Raw genomic sequence first — 15,075 nt, 5'->3', positions numbered from 1 at the left:
CGCATTAAAAGAACATATTACCATTGACAACGTCGATGAAAATTACTCTTAATTTAAATGTTAGATGGATCCTTAGGATGAAAATTACTGTTAAATACGTTAGATGGATCCTAATGTCCCATGGCCTGTTAGCTCAGTTGGTTAGAGCGCCGTGCTAATAACGCGGATGTCGTGGGTTCGATCCCCATACGGGCCAGGTACGTTTTATTTTTAATTTATTGTAGAGTTCCCGTTATTCGAGTTAATGAAATCAGGATCGTTTATCGACCAATATTGATAATTATACTTTTAATATTACTTCTTTATTATCGTAGAAAATTCTATATATGGCATTGCTTAAAATTACTTTTAAAATACTATTTAAAGTGTAAACATTTCAGTGATACGAACATACCGATGGAAAATTTCAGTTTCAAGGGACATTATAATAATTATTATAATAAAACAATGATAGTTTGTTTTCTATAGATCCTGTCCCATACTAGCCACAAAGCATGATAGAACCGATGAATTAACCAAAGAATTGGCTCTCAATTGAGTTGATTGCCATTAAGCTGCTCGAAGTTAGTTTAGTTAAAATCTTGAGATGATTTGATTTCTTGGTTATCTAGTTCATATATTATGTACCCCATAACCATCCTGTTGGGGGTAGTTCAAAGTGTTACAGAGGCACATAATGGGCTCAGGGACTGAACCCCAACAATTCATTTAGCTAAGCAAGTTACAGTCTTGATGAGCTAGTTACAACATTCATTGCACATCGTCACATCAACAATGGGCTTGAGACCAACCACAAGGACAATCTCTAAATTAAACAACTGTCATATATGATGTTGTTGTGGTTATAGATTCAACTACTCGGAACAAGTTCCAAGTAGCACGGGCTATGGTGAGCCCGTAGTGGACTTCACTGGCACAGGAGCGGGGCTTGGACATACATGAAGAGCTAGTCATAATTTATATGTTAATCCTGCATACCAATCCTTAATTAACTAGCGGTGGATAGGTCACAATCACTCAGTTACTACCTACAGTTAGCAAACTGGATATAGCTGGCTAAAATTTCTAGTAGCAGATCATCTTTAATTAAATATTTACACATTTCTTGAACATTTGTTATAGAGTTGTCTCTGAATTCACGTATTCTTTCGCACTCCATCACTAGTGAAGGAGGGGGTGTGAATAATTTAGTTGACAGTTTACATTAGGTCAGGTCTACATGAGTTTTCAATTAAATTTTCCAGAGACACTTATACGCGGCTTGTCAAAGGTCCCTCCATTTGTCCTCATGATTTTATCTATTTGGATCTTAAGCTGTTACAGTGCTTTGCCATTTACGGCTTCAGCGGATAGGCGGTTCTATGCGTATACAACCCTATGAGTGAAAAAAGCATCTATTTTCTGTAAAATATTGTGGCTTTTTGAGCATGAAACTGTTGCTCATTGATGGTGTTACACCTGACCTCGTGAAGAAATGGTTTGGCTCAATATAATTCAATCAATATCCTTCAAAATGTAAATTTTTTTAAAAGTTTTGGTGAGATCAGCCTTGTCATGTCTGGTTTGTAGTGTTGTTAACTCTGTGGCCCCTCCAACCGTTCCTGGTATGAAAGTCGACTTAGTTCAAGATTGATTTTTGACCGAAAAGCTATGCGTACTAGTGGGTTTAGGTATTGTATGTACTAGCTCTATCTATAACTCCATCATTATGTTTGTAACTCATCATCTATGTACTTTCCTGAGTAAAAAATTTGAATTTGAATTTGAATTTTTGTCGCCCGGTGTTGAACTTCAAGATAATCTTCAACATACAGATGTCTTTCTGAAGAAGAGATCTCCATACTTAGAATACATTAATCCAAGCACCAGAGATTTATTCAGTTGAATACTTTCTTTATTAATGATTAATCCTGATTAATCATTATTAATGATTTTCCTGATTAATCCTAGGATTTAGTTGGCATTAATTTTTTTTACTACAAGTTTCTCTCCATTACCGCCAAAGGGATGGGTATAGGGTGCATAATAAGTGAATAAAACTACCCAAAAGAGTCAAATGATGTATAAGAACCTGTGAAATAGGAATAGAAATAGCCTAAGTTACTGTATCCCTTTGAGATGTATTTTTTCTTATCTCAGTAACCATAGAGTACTTAAACTTGAATTGACAGAAAAAAGTTGACTATTATTAATATTACTTTCACATATATATCGTAAAATTACTGAACAAAGTCTTAATCTTGAATAATAATTACACTAGAGGGTATAAGGGGGTGTAGCTCAGTGGTAGAGCATTCGACTGCAGATCGAGAGGTCCCTGGTTCAATCCCGGGCGCCCCCTAACCTTAATATTTAGGATAATTTTATCCTAAATTACAATTATGACTGTCAAAATACACTTGCGATGGCCGGGAATCGAACCCGGGTCAACTGCTTGGAAGGCAGCTATGCTCACCACTATACCACCATCGCATACTGATCATGCTGTGTTTTCTGATTTATATTAAATATATGGCGTACTAGATTAAATATATATTTTTTTAGCATTTATTTAGAAACGTCTATGTTTCTAGTTTGGCGGGGGGACAGGAAGATAGCGGCCTGTCGAAGGTCTCCCCCCTTCATTTTTCATTAGATTTTTTTTCCAACGACATGTTATCCCTAATTTGTTCACATTCAATTGCATAGTGACTATATACAAATGAATGTATTATGCTACAATGTACCTGTTGATAATCTCGCATTTTACTACAATGTACATATTAATATTCTTCAAATTGTCTTACAATGTGCATATTAATAACCTTCAAATTGTCTTACAATGTACATATTAATAACCTTCAAATTGTCTTACAATGTACATATTAATAACCTTCAAATTGTCTTACAATTTACATATTAATAACCTTCAAATTGTCTTACAATGTACATATTAATAACCTTCAAATTGTCTTACAATGTACATATTAATAACCTTCAAATTGTCTTACAATGTACATATTAATAACCTTCAAATTGTCTTACAATTTACATATTAATAACCTTCAAATTGTCTTACAATGTACATATTAATAACCTTCAAATTGTCTTACAATGTACATACTGTATTAATAACCTTCAAATTTACCTATACACTGTACCTTTGAATAATTATCTATTAGATTAAGGACTTGCCAAAAAAAGCTATGCATGTTAGTGACTTTGCAAAAATGTAAAAACATCAATGCTATGTTCTCTCACTAACCCAATATACTGTACCTTCTTGTATACATATAAATAAAAATATAAAAATAGAATGTGAGCTATCGCAGTTATGGGGATAAAAGGGGTGTACCAAATTACATTTTTGTTTTATATATACAAAAAGATATATTGGGTATGTGAGAGTATATAACAAATACATGTTTTCATTCTTGTAAACCCCCTAACAGGCATGGCATTTCGGGCAGGTCTTTAATCTAACAGATATTCATAGGTACAGTGTGGCAAAATTTGAGGATTAATAATAGGTACATTGTAGCAAAATTTGAGGATTAATAATAGGTACATTGTAGCCAAATTTGAGGATTAATAATAGGTACATTGTAGCCAAATTTGAGGATTAATAATAGGTACATTGTAGCCAAATTTGAGGATTAATAATAGGTACATTGCAGCAAAATTTGAGGATTAATAATAGGTACATTGTAGCAAAATTTGAGGATTAATAATAGGTACATTGTAGCAAAATTTGAGGATTAATAATAGGTACAGTGTTCATAAATGGTATGGCTTGTTTTGGTGTATAAAGGTGCAACTTGTTTCTGTGCATAATAGATGCAGATTGATTTATAACACCATAAAGGTATTTAGTTATATTATATTTTACATAGCACATGAGTCAGTCAGACAAGACAGGTTTTGAGGGCAATCTATAGATATAAAATTCATGTCAGTCCAAGATTGGAGGCCTAGTCTTATCCAGTTTTTAACAGTAACTGCTATTGGTTACGTGCCCAACCTCGTTGGGTCAGGACTGGCTGCGTGACCTGCACCTCACGTCACTGGAAGACAGAAGAGCTCAGGGAGACATAATCACCACATACAAAATCCTCAAGGGAATTAACAGGGTAGACAAGGAGGGATTATTTAACACTGGTGGAATACGAACAAGGGGACACAGGAGGAAGCTGAGTAGCCAAATGAGCCACAGAGACGATAGAATGAACTTTTTCAGTGTCAGAGTAGTTAACGGATGGAATGCATTAGGCAGTGAGTGATGTGGTGGAGGCTGACTCCATACACAGTTTCAAGTGTAGATATGATAGAGCCCAGTAGGCTCAGGAACCTGTACACCTGTTGATTGACGGTTGAGAGGCGAGACCAAAGAGCCAGAGGTCAACCCCCGCAAGCACAAATAGGTGAGTACTTGAACTGGATCTTAACACTTTCGCGCTATCTGACGTTAATATTTTTTTACAATAATTAACAATCTAAAGATGGACAATTTAAGAATCCGTAATAATCTTAAGGGTATATGACAAATATCTATAAAAGAAAGTCTACATTAAATGAAGGTGATAATATATATTGTATGCATTGTATGTTCTAGCTCTATCTATAAATTCATCAATATTTGTATCACACCTTGTATGTATATACTTTACCTGAATAAACATCTGAATGTTTGAATTTTGAATTTGAATTTGAATATTTATCATACAATTAATCAAAGCTTAAGCGTTTCCGGATATAAGAAATCTATAAATATAATAATTAGACTGGTACTACAATGTGGCCTGTTGGTCTAGGGGTATGATTCTCGCTTAGGGTGCGAGAGGTCCCGGGTTCAACTCCCGGACAGGCCCAGAGATATTTTTTCAACATATCTTTTAAAATTATGTTAAATTTTAATATATACATTCCCAAAGCACGTTATTCTTAAGGCCCGTTGGTCTAGGGGTATGATTCCTGCTTTGGGTGCAGGAGGTCCCGGGTTCAAATCCCGGACGGGCCCTTAGATTTTGTCAATTTTCATTATTTTACTAAGAAAAGTCGTTCTAAATTATCTAAGTTTCACTCGCTTGCAACTGAAGTATTAGCAGGTGAATACAATGCAAATACAGTAATAAAATTTGCAACTTCCCCCAACGTTATCTGCCTTCAATTGTAAATAAGATTAACTTTTGGTTCAATCAACTTTTGTTGAAAATTGCCTAAGATAATAAGAACAGGATCGAGTATTACTGTGGCAAATATATGATTCTTTATATTACTTATCAATAACATATTTAATCATTTGTTTTGTCAGAGATATGAAGCTATTTTATTTATAATTTGGGCCTGTATCCAAATTTAATTAACTCCCGGGTACCTATTTATTGCAAGGACAACAGAAACATTGAACTCCTATTTACTTCTAGGAGAACAGAGACATTGGTCATCTATTTACTGCTAGAACTCCTATTTACTGCTAGGAGAACAGAGACATTGGTCATCTATTTACTGCTAGAACTGAGACATTGGACGCCTATTTACTGCTAGAACTGAGACATTGGACGCCTATTTACTGCTAGAACTGAGACATTGGACACCTATTTACTGCTAGAACTGAGACATTGGACACCTATTTACTGCTAGGAGAACAGAGACATTGGTCACCTATTTACTGCTAGAACTGAGACATTGGACGCCTATTTACTGCTAGAACTGAGACATTGGACACCTATTTACTGCTAGGAGAACAGAGACATTGGTCACCTATTTACTGCTAGAACTGAGACATTGGACGCCTATTTACTGCTAGGAGAACAGAGACATTGGTCACCTATTTACTGCTAGGAGAACAGAGACATTGGACACCTATTTACTGCTAGGAGAACAGAGACATTGGACACCTATTTACTGCTAGGAGAACTAAGACATTGGTCACCTATTTACTGCTAGGAGAACATAGACATTGGTCACCTATTTACTGCTAGGAGAACAGACATTGGTCACCTATTTACTGCTAGGAGAACAGAGACATTGGACACCTATTTACTGCTAGGAGAACTAAGACATTGGTCACCTATTTACTGCTAGGAGAACAGAGACATTGGTCAACTATTTACTGCTAGGAGAACAGAGACATTGGTCACCTATTTACTGCTAGGAGAACAGAGACATTGGACACCTATTTACTGCTAGGAGAACAGAGACATTGGACACCTATTTACTGCTAGGAGAACAGAGACATTGGACACCTATTTACTGCTAGGAGAACTAAGACATTGGTCACCTATTTACTGCTAGGAGAACAGAGACATTGGTCACCTATTTACTGCTAGGAGAACAGAGACATTGGTCACCTATTTACTGCTAGGAGAACAGAGACATTGGACACCTATTTACTGCTAGGAGAACAGAGACATTGGACACCTATTTACTGCTAGGAGAACAGAGACATTGGACACCTATTTACTGCTAGAACTGAGACATTGGTCACCTATTTACTGCTAGGAGAACTGAAACATTAGACCCCAATTTAATTTTTGAAATTCATTTTTATTTTATTAATTTTGGAAGGAAGGATTTTATTAATTTTTTGGAAGGAAACCTCACTCATGGAAAAAATATTCCCTCTTGCCGTGACCAGGATTCGAACCTGGGTTATTGCGGCCACAACGCAATGTACTAACCACTATACGATCACGGCCGTAGGACCACGCTACTGGTGGTGTAGAGTCAGCTACTTGTAACAAACGTTCCGAGTAGCACGGGCTATGGTGATCCCGTAGGCAATTTTTTGGACCACTCCGTATAAGGGATTTTTTCTACAAGGGAACAAGCATTATGAAATTTGTATTTATGGGCTTAATGGAGGTTCTCCTATTACTTGGATAAAACCAGCCAGGGGGGTCCTATTTACTGTAGGTGAACAGAGGTATCAGATGAAAGGAAACGTGCCCAATCGTTCCGACCCTGCCTGGGACATGCAGATATAATTATAATCACAATTATGGAGTTCAGACGGCTTTGTTCCCGACTCACAATTTGGGGGATTCCTTGTTCGATTCCCCGGTGAAGCAGAAATGGGTGGGCCACGTTTCCTTTCACCTAATGCATCTGTTCACCTAGCAGTAGATAGGTACCCGAGAGTTAGGCAAGTAATATGAAATTGTATCCTAGAAAAGGTCAGAATTTCGACCTACGGAAGGACAGCAATACAAGCCTAAAGTATATATATTTATAAAGTAAAGTATTTAGTCTAAGTATCTTTTTTTTTTCTCCCACACCTTGCCCGAAAAGCTATGCGTACTAGTGGCTTCAGGTATTGTATGTACTAGCTCTATCTATAAATCCAACATTATGTTTGTAACTCATCATCTATATATGTACTTTTACCTGAATAAAATTTGAATTTGAATATCTTTAGGTTTGTATACGCAGGCTTCCTGTCCCCAACAGCGGAAATTATGTGTCTCAATGTAAATAATATTTTCTACTACTTGTGACAGGATATGGGAATACGGTGCATAATAAATCAACTAAGTCTACGTTAAGACAAAATTTAAAAATGATCCCAATTTAAATTCAATTCAATTCAATTCTATAGATCCAACATTATGTTTGTAACTCTTTATCTATATATGTACTTTTCCTGCATCTATATATGTACTTTTCCTAAATAAAAAAATTATTTAATTTAATAATTAGGACTCGTACGGATTATCTTAATCAACAGATAAGCTCGTCTAACGGTTTTACACGTGGTTGAAATTGAAATTTAAATAAGTTTATTGAGGTAAAATACACACAAAGGGATGAGGTAGCTCAAGCTATTCGTGGCTGAACCCTCTACTTGACTTTTCACAGACATACATCTATGAATTATACATTTTTTTTTATACAATACAACTTTTTATACAATAAAATTCAACGTTTCAAAAATCAAAACCTCCTCGGGCCTGTCCGGGAGTTGAACCCGGGACCTCTCGCACCCGAAGCGAGAATCATACCCCTAGACCAACAGGCCCACGCAACTGATACTTATTGAGCAGACATATTTGTTTTCGGCAACTACCTTTTTTTGGAGTTTCTTTAAAATATTTAATACTTGTTATATATTTAAAAGGGGTCCCACCTCTGGTGCAAGTGTAGGGAGCATATATATATATGTTGCCTATACAGTAACTTCGGTGAAGAGAGGAGATATATAATTTGTATGAAGTACAGCCGTATATGTAAATATTATAGGCTTGTACAGACAAGATAATATAAATCAATGTGTATGTGCATCCGCGATGCACATACTCAATTATAATTTATGAATTATAATTATATTTTCGTTGTAACTGTGTGTACTCGCCTAGTTGTGCTTGCGGGGGTTGAGCTCTGGCTCTTTGGTCCCGCCTCTCAGCCATCAATCAAATCTACACTTGAAACTGCCTGAATTTACCTGAGGGCTACTAAGACTAGTGACCTCGACGAGGACGGAAAGCCGGCGGCTTGTCGTAAGTCCTCCCATTTGCTTTGATCTTTTCCAGTTGGATTTTAAAATTTAAAAGAATTTTGGCATTTACGGCTTCGGCATGAGTTTATATGGAGTACAACTAAGTATGGAGTCAGCCTCCATCACATCACTGCATAGGGCATTCCATTTGTTAACTACTCTGACACAGGAAAACAAATCTAATGTCTCTGTGGTTTATTTGGGTACTTGGTTTCCACTTGTACTAAATAATATCTTTGTCTACCCTAATAATTCCTCCGAGAATTTGTATGTGGTGATCATGAGCCCCTTAACTCTGTCTTCCAGCGACGTGAGGTTTAATTATCGTAGTCTCTCCTCGTAGTTCGTACTGGTCTGGTGGCATATTTATGGACCTTTTTCAATCTAGTCTTGTGCTTGAATAGATAAGAACTCCACACTGGAGCTGCATTCTACAGGATTGGTCTGACATATGTGGTATACAAGGTTCTAAATGATTCATTACACAAGTTTCTAAAGGCCGTTCTTATGTTGGCCAACTTAGCATATGCCGCTGATGATATCCTCTTGATATGGGATTCAGGGGACAGGTCTGGCATGATATCCAAACCCCCCAGATCTTTCTCACTGATTCCTGAAGGATTTCACATTCTAAATGGCATATTATATCTGGCCTCTTGTTCCCTACACCTATTTTCATTACTTTCCATATGCTCGAGTTAAACTCTAATAGCCATTTGTTGGACCATTCCTTCTGTTCATCAGTTTGTCCAGGTCATCTTGTGCTGTTGTGCTGTCTTAATCTTGCTTATAATTTTAGCATCATCAATAAACATTGAGAGGATTGAGTCTATACCCAATGGAAGATCATTTACATACATCAAAAACAGGATAGGTCCGAGTAGAGAACCCTGCGGGACTCAGCCAGTGACATCATGCCATTTTGAGGTCTCATCTCTCACATTAACTCTCATCTTCCTATTGCTTAGGCACTTATCTACTGGAGCGCCCTACCAGTTACTCCTGCCTGTTTCTCCAACTTATGCACCAGTCTCTTATGGGGTACTGTGTCAAAGGCTTTCTGGTAGTTAAAGAAAATACAGTCAGCCCGTCCTTCTCTTTCTTGCTTAATCTGTCTCCCATTTCTCTCTACCTATATGTATCTATCTCTAGCTATCTATCTCCCCCTTCGTCCTGCCATTTCCCCCTCTTCCCCTCTCCTCTCCGCCATGTTCCCCTCTTCCCTACCCCCCTTTGTCCCTCCCACTCTCCCCCCATTCCCCCTCCCTCCATACTTGGCCCCTCTTCTGATTTGTTATCAGTTACACAGTGACGAAATGTATGTGACGATTTGTGCTGACAATATATATTTGGTCAGATCTAATTCGGCAAATCCTCCGAGGTACTTGTAGTAACATCTAGACGTCTGCTGACCTTAATGGATAACCTACAGACATGCGGCTCTTCCTGGGAAAATAATATTATCGACGCGCGTAGGGCCGTGGTAATGGCGCCGTCTCTACGAAGGAACAAGGTACAGATTATAAGATGTATATACGGCTCACCTGCGAGTCCTGAGACGTCTGGTGGTCCTGTCCGAGATTGTCTGACGAGGTGTGGCCAGTAGGCAGGCTGAGGGAAGGTGGTACAGGTCCTGGCGGTGGTCAAGGGGGGTGTATATAGCTGATTAACGTGGATTTCCCGTCAGCTTGATGCGGGTGTTTACTGACGGAGGCGCTGCAGAAGGTGGCGGCTCAGCCAATCATCCCCGGGTATGACCTGCAGGCGGGCAATTTAAAACGTATGAAGTAATTACATAGCTCAAAGTACCTTATACCATTTGGATTGACATCATTGACAACGGGGCAATCAGAGAACTAATGTTGCAATGTCCCAGCTCTTGTTCACATAGTATACAATTGGAATGTTCACCATTGGGGGATTCATTACCTGCAGCCACCTGCCATAGATATCGATATGCCAGCCTAATTTTTGTAATTATAATGTCACACTCTCTAGTGGATGTTTTGTGCTGTCCATTCATATAGTTTGCTCGTTTCTAAACATATTATAACTCTTGCTTCCTGCTCTTGCTGTGTGCAGTGACTGATTATAGTTTATTCTTATAAAAATAAAACAGTTGTTTTGATTTGTAAAGAGTAATGAATTAACGTTTCTGTATTCTAAAACTTTGTATATTTTCAATGAACTGAGGTTGTAGTTTCTATATTTGTGTTTATATCCTATTTACAAAGTTCAAGTAGTAATTGTTCCTTCAGTTCCATGAGGTTTAATCCTACGAAACTTTTGCCCTATTAACGCCCCCAGCTGGCGCCCACTGGATCCCAAGGGAAGGTGATGGGGTTCACCCTTTCCAGTAGCCTATCTTCTGCTGGGTACTCTTCTTTCTCCCGTACTTTCCTTCCTGAACTGAACACCTGTGGTGGCTACTTCAACATTCTAAAGGGCCCAAGACCTAAGGCATCACATCATCTCCATTCCCATGAATACTTCCTGTTGATGGAAGACACACTGGCATGTGTAAAGGCTAGTTATTCGCCTGGGGCCAGATTCACGAAAGCACTTACGCAAGCACTTACGAACCTGTACATCTTTTCTCGATCTTTGGCAGCTTTGTTTACAATTATTCAACAGTTAATGAGCTCCGAAGCACCAGGAGGCTGTTTATAACAATAACAACAGTTGAATGGGAAGTTTTCATGCTTGTAAACTATTTAATAAATGTAACTAAAGCCGTCAAAGATTGAGGAAAGATGTATACGTTCGTAAGTGCTTCGTGAATCTGGTCCCTGGCCGTCTTCCCAGTTCCCTACCTGTTGATTTACTTACTCCCTCATCCACATTTGGTTAGGTTACCTCCTCCCTACTTATTCTCCAAGTGTTAGTTCACCTTCACCCTGATACATGTTTGCTGTTCTCTGCTCGCTAGTTCAACCCCTCCTAACTACACAATAAGTGTGCATTGCTCGCTGTTCAGAACGTCAGGTGTAAAACGGTATTGGATGTGTTATCAAACAAAACATGACGTTTGAGTATATTCGAGGTTTAATGTAGTCCTTATGATTTGTGGCAAAATATGATATAAATGTATATAAATCTTTACTATCTTGTAAACCCTCCTTCCTCATCTTTCTCTCTACCTTGTCATACACGGCCTGTCAACGCTGCTACGAATTATGGCATTAAAAGGTTTTAAAAAGTTTACATTTAGCGACCGTGACAGGACTCGAACCTGCAATCTTCGGATCCGAAGTCCGACGCCTTATCCATTAGGCCACACGGTCTTATAAGTACCCGTGGGTAAAATACTACAAGCTCTTGTACAATATTTTACATTTATTATTATAATTATTTCTCTCGTTAGGGACAGGCAGCTTGTTTATATACACTGGGTTCATATTGAGGTCCTCCAAGGTCGAATTACTGAACTTTCCTAGCATGCAACCCTACAGATATGGAATCTAATAGGCTCAGGAACCTGTACATCAGTTGACTGACAGTTGAGAGGCGGGACCAAAGAGCCGAAGCTCAACCCGGTAAGCACAACTAGGCAAATACAATAGTTGACTAACTTCCAAGTACCTATTGACTGCAGGTGAACAGAGACGTTAGGTGAAAGGAAATATTCCTACCATTTTCATCCCACCCGGGATTCGAACCCAGGATTCCAGATTGTGAGTCAGAACGAACCCAGCTATACGTGTGTGTGTGTGTGCAATTATAATCTTACAACATTTTATCTCAGAATTAATGTAAGCCAGGCCCTTGCATGCAAATTCATCACTGGATATAAGTCTTGGATTGCAACAGAAATAATTTAGAATCTAATTTTGACGAGGCTTCTGGCGCATTCATAGCAAACAGACAGACAGATGTTCCATGTTATAGATATATCCCTTGAAAATATGTGCCTTGGCAATATACAGTAAATATATATATATGCAACAACGATTACAAAAACACTGATCCAAGTAATGCGGAAAACCCACATTCGAAGAATTAGAGAATGCTGAACGCGTTTTGGACTTGATTCTCCTTCACCAGAGCATGATAGAGAGTGCTCACCCTCAAGAGTGAGCACTCTTGAGAGAGAAGAGTACTCTTCCTGTTTCTGGGGTTGAGCCTTCTGGGGCCTAAGAGCTCGGGTTCGATCCCCGGCAGAGGCAGAAACAAATGGGCAGAGTTTTGTTAGAGAGAAATATATGAAGCAGACATAATAGAATACAAATAAATAGGCTAGAAAGGCGGGGTCCAAGAGCAAATAGCTCGATTCTGCAGATACAAATAGTAAATACACACACACACTCAGTCCCTAGAGACAATTGTACAAATTGCTCCAAGAAAAATTTGATAATGGGAGTTTTGATTCAGCCCGCATATTGCCGTGTTGCAAGGGGCTTGTGTGAGAGTATAGATGCCCGTGTTCGCCCTGTCTCTCCCTTACGGGCTATTCATGCCCGTGCCACCTCTTGGGTGGCTTAATCTTTATCAATCAATCAATCTGTCTCTCCCTTATCTTCCCCCAGATACTCTCTACTTTCTCTATTCTTCCCATCTTTCGACCCGCAATAGGGAATTCCTGGTTCATATCCCGGGCGGGACAAAAATGGTTGGGCACGTTTCCTATCTCCTACATAATGATAGATTTAAAGATAGAGATAGTACATACAATACCTAAAGTCACTATCAATGCTAACATTGCTAACAATGCAAAACATCAATGCTATGTACTCTCATAAAGCCAATGTACCTTTTTGTAGTAAGGATTCGCAAGGTCTTCTCTGAGTACTCTTTATTTTCTTCTCCGAGGCTATGGGGTCCTTACACTTGCCATCCCTTCTTGGATATGTATAAATAAACAATGCTATCTTGTCAATACAGAGTAATAGCAACCTATTTTCTGAATTAATATAGAAGTTACTCGGCATGGAGATACCACGCCCAAGGTGGCCGTGATCGTATAGTGGTTAGTACATTGCGTTGTGGCCGCAATAACCCAGGTTCGAATCCTGGTCACGGCAAGAGGGAGGCTAATATTCATTTTTTATATATGTTTCTCGAAGAGTATTTTATTAAAATACATTCTTATACAACAGTAGAATAAATTTCAGCATTAATAAAATCCTTGAAAATACAACACTAATATGTTGAAAGTGAATTATAATTAAATTCTGACTATAGTTATAAGACTCCCATTATCATACGAGTCTTGTACAGGCTCCAGATTGTATTAATAAAATACAACACTACAAAATTGATATATTACGATAGATTTCAGAGGTAAAAATGGATGTATCTGGGCCTGTCCGGGAGTTGAACCCGGGACCTCTCGCACCCGAAGCGAGAATCATACCCCTAGACCAACAGGCCGACGAAGGGTTACGGGCACTTGCTTATTTTTAAAATCAAAGTTTAATGCATAAATTACGCCTTATTTATGATGATTTTCATTTATATATATATTCAGGAGGGTATATTGGGTTTATGAGATTATATAGCGTGATGTGTTTATATTCTTGTAAAGCTACTAGTACGCGCATAGCGTTTCGGGAAGAAAAAGTCCAAAAGTTAAAAAAAAAGGTTGAATTATCTTAATTATTCTTATATCTATTAGTATTTAGCATTATTATTATCATTATAGTAGTAGCTTTTGTTATACTTTGCTATTCATATATATATAAATTTGGGTAATATTTTTGGATAGCGTGGGTTTGATGCTAGGCTTTTGTGTGGGTGTTGATGATATATTGGTGTGCTTGCCTATATGACATCTTATACGGGCTTATATACCTTCTGGGGAGTTTATATCGTCTTGACGATCGATTTCCAGCTGTGTTGTTAGGTCTTTAGTTGTTACTGAAGCTTTGGTGGACTTCTTGAAGAGCTTTCCGTTTGTTTACCAACAGAAAGAAAGGCCGCCAGCACGTGCCAACTTCCTTATCCCATTTACCTGGTTTTACCTGAGGGGGGGGCCACTAATACTAGTTAGGGGCCACCACTAACACTAGTTAGGGGCCCTAAGTAGTGTTAGGGCCACTAACTAGTCGCTAGTTAGCCAGTAACTAGTGGCTCTAGTTAGTGGCCCTAACAAGTCTTAGGACCACTAACTACTCGTTAGTTAGTTAGCCACTAATTAGTGGCTCTAGTTAGTAGCCATAACAAGTCTTAGGGCCACTAACTAGTCGCTAGTTAGTTAGCCACTAACTAGTGGCTCTAGTTAGTAGCCATAACAAGTCTTAGGGCCACTAACTAGTCGCTAGTTAGTTAGCCACTAACTATTGGCTCTAGTTAATGGCCCTAACAAGTATTAGGGCCACTAACTAGTCGCTAGTTAGTTAGCCACTAACTAGTGGCTCTAGTTAGTGGCCCCTAACTAGTGTTGAGGCCACTAACACAAAGCTTCTAGATACAGGCCACTAACACTAGTGGCCTCAATGAAGACAGGAAACCGGCGGCTTGTCGAAGATCTTGCCAATTTGTCCTGATGATCTTATCCAGTTTGACTTTGATAATAAAGTCACGTTTCTCTACTCACCTAATTGTACTTGAAGGACTTGTAGGTGTTACTGAAGATAGCACTCACTGAACGGAACAAGGATCTC

General features: G+C 38.5%; 10 non-coding genes across 10 annotated transcripts; 5 read left to right on the top strand and 5 right to left on the bottom strand.

The window, feature by feature from the left end:
• The first annotated feature begins 122 nt into the window (after window positions 1-122).
• On the top strand, window positions 123-196 carry TRNAI-AAU (transfer RNA isoleucine (anticodon AAU)). Its single transcript has one exon. It is a non-coding gene; the product is annotated as a tRNA-Ile (tRNA).
• A 2,073-nt stretch (window positions 197-2,269) lies between these two features.
• On the top strand, window positions 2,270-2,341 carry TRNAC-GCA (transfer RNA cysteine (anticodon GCA)). The gene has a single exon. It is a non-coding gene; the product is annotated as a tRNA-Cys (tRNA).
• A 59-nt stretch (window positions 2,342-2,400) lies between these two features.
• Window positions 2,401-2,472, bottom strand: TRNAG-UCC (transfer RNA glycine (anticodon UCC)). The gene has a single exon. It is a non-coding gene; the product is annotated as a tRNA-Gly (tRNA).
• Window positions 2,473-4,775: 2,303 nt separating this feature from the next.
• Window positions 4,776-4,847, top strand: TRNAP-AGG (transfer RNA proline (anticodon AGG)). Its single transcript has one exon. It is a non-coding gene; the product is annotated as a tRNA-Pro (tRNA).
• Window positions 4,848-4,924: 77 nt separating this feature from the next.
• On the top strand, window positions 4,925-4,996 carry TRNAP-UGG (transfer RNA proline (anticodon UGG)). The gene has a single exon. It is a non-coding gene; the product is annotated as a tRNA-Pro (tRNA).
• A 1,608-nt stretch (window positions 4,997-6,604) lies between these two features.
• TRNAH-GUG (transfer RNA histidin (anticodon GUG)) lies at window positions 6,605-6,676 on the bottom strand. The gene has a single exon. It is a non-coding gene; the product is annotated as a tRNA-His (tRNA).
• Window positions 6,677-7,924: 1,248 nt separating this feature from the next.
• TRNAP-CGG (transfer RNA proline (anticodon CGG)) lies at window positions 7,925-7,996 on the bottom strand. The gene has a single exon. It is a non-coding gene; the product is annotated as a tRNA-Pro (tRNA).
• Window positions 7,997-11,684: 3,688 nt separating this feature from the next.
• On the bottom strand, window positions 11,685-11,757 carry TRNAR-UCG (transfer RNA arginine (anticodon UCG)). Its single transcript has one exon. It is a non-coding gene; the product is annotated as a tRNA-Arg (tRNA).
• Window positions 11,758-13,422: 1,665 nt separating this feature from the next.
• TRNAH-GUG (transfer RNA histidin (anticodon GUG)) lies at window positions 13,423-13,494 on the top strand. Its single transcript has one exon. It is a non-coding gene; the product is annotated as a tRNA-His (tRNA).
• A 277-nt stretch (window positions 13,495-13,771) lies between these two features.
• On the bottom strand, window positions 13,772-13,843 carry TRNAP-CGG (transfer RNA proline (anticodon CGG)). Its single transcript has one exon. It is a non-coding gene; the product is annotated as a tRNA-Pro (tRNA).
• Between the last annotated feature and the right edge of the window lie 1,232 nt (window positions 13,844-15,075).

Source organism: Procambarus clarkii, chromosome 14, assembly GCF_040958095.1.
Source record: "Procambarus clarkii isolate CNS0578487 chromosome 14, FALCON_Pclarkii_2.0, whole genome shotgun sequence".
Classification (NCBI taxonomy): domain Eukaryota; kingdom Metazoa; phylum Arthropoda; class Malacostraca; order Decapoda; family Cambaridae; genus Procambarus; species Procambarus clarkii.
This window is presented reverse-complemented; position numbering and strand designations above follow the sequence as displayed.